At 36.1% G+C, this 6,131-nt stretch overlaps 1 long non-coding RNA gene across 3 annotated transcripts; it reads right to left on the reverse strand.

Annotated features, from left to right (window-relative positions):
- Positions 1-637: 637 nt before the first annotated feature.
- On the reverse strand, positions 638-3,281 carry LOC103136078 (uncharacterized). 3 transcript variants are annotated; one of them, XR_001661750.1, is made up of 7 exons: positions 3,272-3,281; positions 1,677-1,800; positions 1,514-1,560; positions 1,238-1,263; positions 1,123-1,152; positions 975-986; positions 638-871 (listed from the first exon to the last, which is right to left on the reverse strand). It is a non-coding gene; the product is annotated as an uncharacterized LOC103136078 (long non-coding RNA). The 3 variants fall into 3 exon arrangements; XR_001661749.1 differs by lacking the exon at positions 3,272-3,281 and having other exon boundaries at positions 1,677-1,806; XR_001661751.1 differs by lacking the exons at positions 975-986; positions 3,272-3,281 and having other exon boundaries at positions 1,677-1,791.
- Positions 3,282-6,131: the final 2,850 nt, after the last annotated feature.

The following is a 6,131-nucleotide window of genomic DNA, read 5'->3' on the forward strand; positions in this document are numbered from 1 at the left end:
GTTTTTCATAGATTGTGGCAAACTGCAAACATGATTTTGTATGAATTTCTTTAAAAACTAGTTTGAGTTTTTGCTTTTATTGTTGTTAATTGATGATTATCCACTTGCAGTTAACAAAAACATGATAGTTGGGATTACAATATTGCATCAGACCAATAATTTAAAAAAGTAGAGATGTGGGTTTAATGAAAGCTACCTGCTTAATTTCAAAAAGTGTTTCTAATCTGACCAACTAGGAGGCATATTCTAATTTATTTAATGTGTCTGAACAGTCCTGGTAAATGGATTGAAGTTTACCAGGACTTACATGACAACTTTTAAAAAGAATTATGAATATTTTTGCTGTAGTCAAAACCACACTTTTGAGTTAAGTTCAGGAAGCAGATTTGTCTGCCTTGCAACCCTGTGCAAGATGAAAACTAATCAGTTCCCTCGTTATAGGTTCGGTTATTATAATCATTACCATTATCATGCCGCTTTTGGCTAGAAAAGATTTTTCGTGCGTAAGTTTTATTTTAGTTTCTTTCTCACTGGTTTTATGCAGTTTTATAATGACTTGTCTTATTCTATTGTACTTTGACATTAATGTTCATTCAAGAAAAAGGGATCCGTTTGGAAGGGAATTAAAGAGCCGTACTTCTTATTTTGTAGATTATTTAATGAGGAATGCAATACAATCATACATTAATCTTTTTGACAAAATAATGACTTTTTATCATTTTATTTAGGGTCGCCTCAGTGGTCTCTTTCACTTACCACCTCTTCCACCTCCTTTTCCTCCATGTCCGTGTCCATGTCCTTCTCCTCCATGTCCATGACCGTGTCCGTCTTTTCCATGACCATGTCCGTGACCTTTTCCCTTTCCTTTTTTCTTCCCTTTGCCCTTTAAGCAGCCATAAAAATGCAACAAATTTACAAATAGAACAAAAAAATAAAACTGGTGTCACTTAAATCCCAAGAAGTTAAGGTTGTACCTTTCCTTCCTCCTGTGAAAGACACAATACACACACACACACACACACACACACACACACACACACACATGAGTATAACAACATTATCATTGTTCAATTAAATAAAACTTCATAAACATTTAGCACCGATCTGGAAAAGTAATCTTACTCCTTCAGATCCTGATCCTGATTCCTCCTCCTGTGCCAGTGACAAAAATAAATAAATAAGTAAATACAAACACATATTTTGTTTATAGTGACTGATGAAAGTAAAACTAACTTACCTGTTCTGGCTTTTTTTGTTGTTCTGCTGTGGTAATATATTGAAGGCAAAAAAAAAGGCGATAAATTAGTATTTTAACATGAATTAGCAGTAAAACTCAGCACATCATCCTACAATACAAACAGCAGTTTTATTATGTAAATAGAAATCACTGCTTGCAGCATCGCATTACACATCTTTGATCTCTTGCTTCATATGGGTAAAAACAGATAAAAAAGAAAAAGGAGGACTGTGAGGATTAGCTAACTTGTGAACTTAATATTTCAAAGAGACTTACGATCGCTCATTTTGGCTTGATGATGAAAGTAGAACACAAGTGTCTTCCTATTAAAAAACAAGAAAAAGTATGCAAGAAAGTCAGCAATGGAGAAAAGACAACTGCAAAAATGTAAACATTCAAACTCCTTGCAGTCAAGGTCTAATAATCATCCGGTACATACCTGAGCTCAAGGTGAAGTGAATATGCGCCTAAAGTCAGTGTTGCACCTATATTTATCTGGTGGTTTTTGAGCTGATAAAAGTGGGTGTGTTTTTGGAGTCCTGCCCCCTTATGCCCATATACTTCTCTTGGATCGTTGCAGAACAGGTAAGATTTGAGTGCTGCCTGACAAAAACAGACACTCAGTCTTTTGCCAGGGTTAATGACAGCCCAAATGTACAATTTAGAGCCTTTCTAAAACACCCGAGGGCTGGGCAAGTCCTTGTATTTGCTGTGTTTTCAGATTTGTCCAAACCAAACAACCTGAACTATTGTAAAAAGAGCCACACCTGCAAAACGATGACGGTTTGTGTCATCAGCTACTCCGTAATATGATGCATTTTCTTTCATAATTAATTGCAGATGAGTGATTGCCCAGACCGAAGGTGAATGGTGAACTTTAAAATTAAACATCCCAAAAGATTTGATTTTCACAAACTGAATATAGAAAGTCAATTTGTGAATTTCTTCAAACGGTGTTCTAGGGAATATATTTTCAGTGTCCATTCATGCTGTTTAGGTTTGACCAGTCAAACCTAAACATGACTTTTCCTGTCAAACCTGACATTTTCACCATTCTAAATTTCACACTCAACATAATCAAATGCAACTCAGAGTAAATAGCTCTTTATACATTCCCAAATACATAGAAGTCATTAAATATTAAGTTAGTTGGTGATCTCCATTCATATCTTGTTTTGTACAATTCATACTGTGTTCACCATAGGCAGGGATCCACTTCACATTAACAATGGACAACATGTTCAGAATGTAACTGATAGAAAACCTTTGTTTTGCTTTTGAACACGTGTGCCTCTCCCAGTTGCAATGTTGCTCTGGGTGATGAACCTTTTTGCTTGAATCAAAAGCCTCTGTTGGCCCGCCCGACATGTAAGGAAGAATGTGCTTTTGTTCAAAATGTGTGTATAAACCCAAAATTTAAATCAAAAGACCAGGTGCCTTACTTAAACTGGTGAGAGTTTGTCTTTATCCACAAAGAAATGAGTCCTGTGTCAACATAGGCTGAAAAGCCACTCAGCAAGAAAGATGCAATTACTCTAGAAGCAATATAAATTATCTACTGTATTCAGTCAGTGAAAAAAAAATCTAAATTTCTGGGCACACCTTTTATTTGAGAACATGGGGATGGCAGTGCCATATTTTGTGGATATTTTTCTGCAGAAGGGACTGGTGCACTTTACAAAATATGGCATAATGAGGAAAGAAAAATATATGAAAGCAACCTTTGAAAACATCAACCTGGAACATGTGGCTTGAGTCCAAAAGGGTCTTGCAAATGCACAATGAACTCAATCATACAGCCAAATTGGTTACAAAGTGGTCTGGGGACAACAAAGCCGATGAACTGAAGGGGATTATGCCAAATGTCAGCTAACTATACAGAAACTTTGGAATTTTGAAAAATTGTCTCCATCTTTTTATCCTGGCATTTAGTAAAATAAAAAATTGTGATTCTGTCTAATATAAAACAGAAACAGGCTATTTGGATTTGATGTCAGACAGTATGACTGAAAGTAGTTGAACTTGTTGCTGCACCTCATAGTTGTCTTCTTGAATGTTTACAATAATTATAGATCATAACACAGGATCCACCCTCCCCTCTCTTCGGGTATTCCTTTAAAACTAAGCTTGACAGAAGTCAGTCAGGCGGCCTAAGCAATGTGCCTGGAGACAAACAGTTCAGTTGACTGATGGGTGGAGAGTTGTTTTCTCCCTGTTGGACACACCCTCTGTGACCTGACAAAAATGTCTTCTTCTTGAGCAACAAAGGAGTTCAGAACGCTCCGATTCTTGTATTAGTAGGTTGCAGAGCTGTTTTAACTTTATGATGTCAAAGTAGTTAAAGACGAACACTGTCCAACTGCTCCTTCTGTGAGCAATGTGGGCAAGACAAATAATAATAAAGCTTCTTTTGTTATTGGCTGTTTGTATCCAGCCAACATTGGCTGTCATTGTTCTCCTTCCTGGGACTATAAATTGTTCAGCTGATAAAACAAAAACCTGACAATGAAGAGTGTAGATCAGGGGAAATGTATTGTTTATCATGCTTCTCATCATTTTTCATCTCCCACCTTCCCAAACCTCCCTGAACCTCCTGGAGATTGTGTCTGCTGCTTTACACTGATGATTTATAACTAAAAAAAGCAATTCAGAGTTCCACTTAAAATTTGATTCTCACTAGTTTATAAAATGCGTTTGCCTCCTGAAACAGTTCTTCTGCCTTTTGCTTTCCTGTCACGTTAATAAGTTTTATTATTAGACACATATAACCAAAGTAAAAGCAAAATGCTGCTTTCAGAAGATGATTTTCATTTATTTAAATTCTCTTCAACTAGTCTGCCCCTGTGTGAATAAGCACTTGTTCCAAAATGTAATAACTGGTAGTGCCACTTTTTGTAGCTGCAACTGCCATCAAGTGTTTGCAGTAACTGGCGATGAATCGCTTTGGAGGGATTTTTAAAATTCATCCTCACTGGATGTTTTTTTTTTTTCCACCATGAGCTGCTTCTCAGTTTGCAAACTTTGTCATCTTGTCTGTCCACAGAAGGATTTCTCTAAAGTCTTGGGGATCATCAAGGTTTTCTTTGAGAAAACTGGGAGATGCCTTTGTGTTGTTTTCCACCTGCAAGGGTTTTCCCATTGAAACCCTCACTTTGAGACCTTTTTTGCCCAGTTTTGCTTTCTAATCTTTAAATCATAAACTCTGGTCTTAACAAAGGCAATGAGTCCTACAATGCTTTACATGTAATAGTATAGAACAGACTCCCAGACAGGACCTTGTGGTACCTCACATGCAGGCTCCAGGGAGTCTGACATTTAGAAAGTACACTAAACATCCTGCCAGAACAGAGCCGCACCTAATAAACTGACTAGAACTAAAACCTGTTAATCAAGAAACTGTTATCTACAGTATCAAAAGGAGATAAAAATTTTAGGACAGTCTTTCTCAAACTGTGGTCCCCGGACCACTGATGGTCCGCGGGGGGACCTGCGAGGTACTGCATGTAAACGACCGTTTTGCCTTGACGTGAGCTCGAAGTGCGACGATACAGCTAGCTTACCAAAGGATTGTGTTAAAAATAACGGAAAACTGGCAAAAAACTGGGTTACTCAAAAGAAAAGCTTCAGATACCGATGGAAATAAACAACTCTATGATCAGACGAAATTAAGTCATAGCTGCTGAGTGTTCAAAGGAATCCGGTCACTGGATTCCTTTGAACAGGTCTATGCGGTGATCGGTAGGAGTTGGCTCCGTTAGTCAGAGCTGTTCTTAGTTTTTTTTATGATTTTGCTTGGGAATGAATGATGCTCTGCTTTCAGGTCAACAGTTATTGTTATTTTTATTTAATTAAATGATTAAATTAAATCAATGAAATACAATTAATAAATACGATTGACAGAAATTGGTGGATTATTTTTATATTAAATTGTGCAGAAAAGGATTTTTTGTTTCTGCTAAAGCAACTCAAGTCTATTTTCTTTAATTGTGCTTCTGAATCACAAATAGCCCTACATTGTAGCACTTGGTAGTAAAGACGAACTTCTTTTTTTACTTCTCAAAATGACCAAGTAGACCTGTTCATGGTTTTGTCATGCCTAATCACATTTACCAAACATCACCACTCTTCTCATTAGGACAAACAAAGAAGCTAATATTTTTGTTTCAGGTTGCATCATATATTAAGCTGTGCTATCATGAGGCAATTTCAGGTCAGGTGGTCCATCAATGTTTGTTAAATAGGTTAAGTGGTCCATGGCCTGAAAAAGTTTGAGAAACACTGGTTTAGGAGAACCAGTAGAGGTGCTACAGTTGGGTGATTACATATTGCAATATTTTTTTATATGACTATGTTTAAATTCTACTTGAGAAAAGTATATTCAAGTAATGCCACTTTTACTTGTGTACAGATTTTCTACCCCTGATTTTACACAAGTCAACTCTTTCCAATCATATTTTCTGAAAGTTTAATACAAATACAGAAGGCCCATCTTAAATTGTTCTTATTTTTTATCCCACTCAGAGTTAGTGGTACTAATTCAAAGTGTGTTTTTAAAAACAAGTGTGCTTTTAAATGTACAACTTTTCTTCCTTTGCGTTTTGTTGAAAGTTTTGATGTCATTATTAATTTTATCCCCAGTAAAGGTGGCATAAGTAAAAAAATATAGAGAATTTATTGGTTCTACCTAATTTTGAATCTTTTTAATGGAATTTTAAACATTTCTTGTATTTGTGTTCAACTGGCCTTTATGCAATTTTAACTTCAAATATGTTATGCTTATGAAACCGGGGTGTGTGTTTTAGAATAAAACCTACAATTTAGACCATGCATGACTTAAACATATGAAAACATGCATTTTTAAAAAACTTTTTAATTCAGTCATTTTCTCAGCCTC

The sequence above is a fragment of the Poecilia formosa genome, unplaced genomic scaffold (assembly GCF_000485575.1).
Source record: "Poecilia formosa unplaced genomic scaffold, Poecilia_formosa-5.1.2 Scaffold30, whole genome shotgun sequence".
In the NCBI taxonomy this organism is placed as follows: Eukaryota; Metazoa; Chordata; class Actinopteri; order Cyprinodontiformes; family Poeciliidae; genus Poecilia; species Poecilia formosa.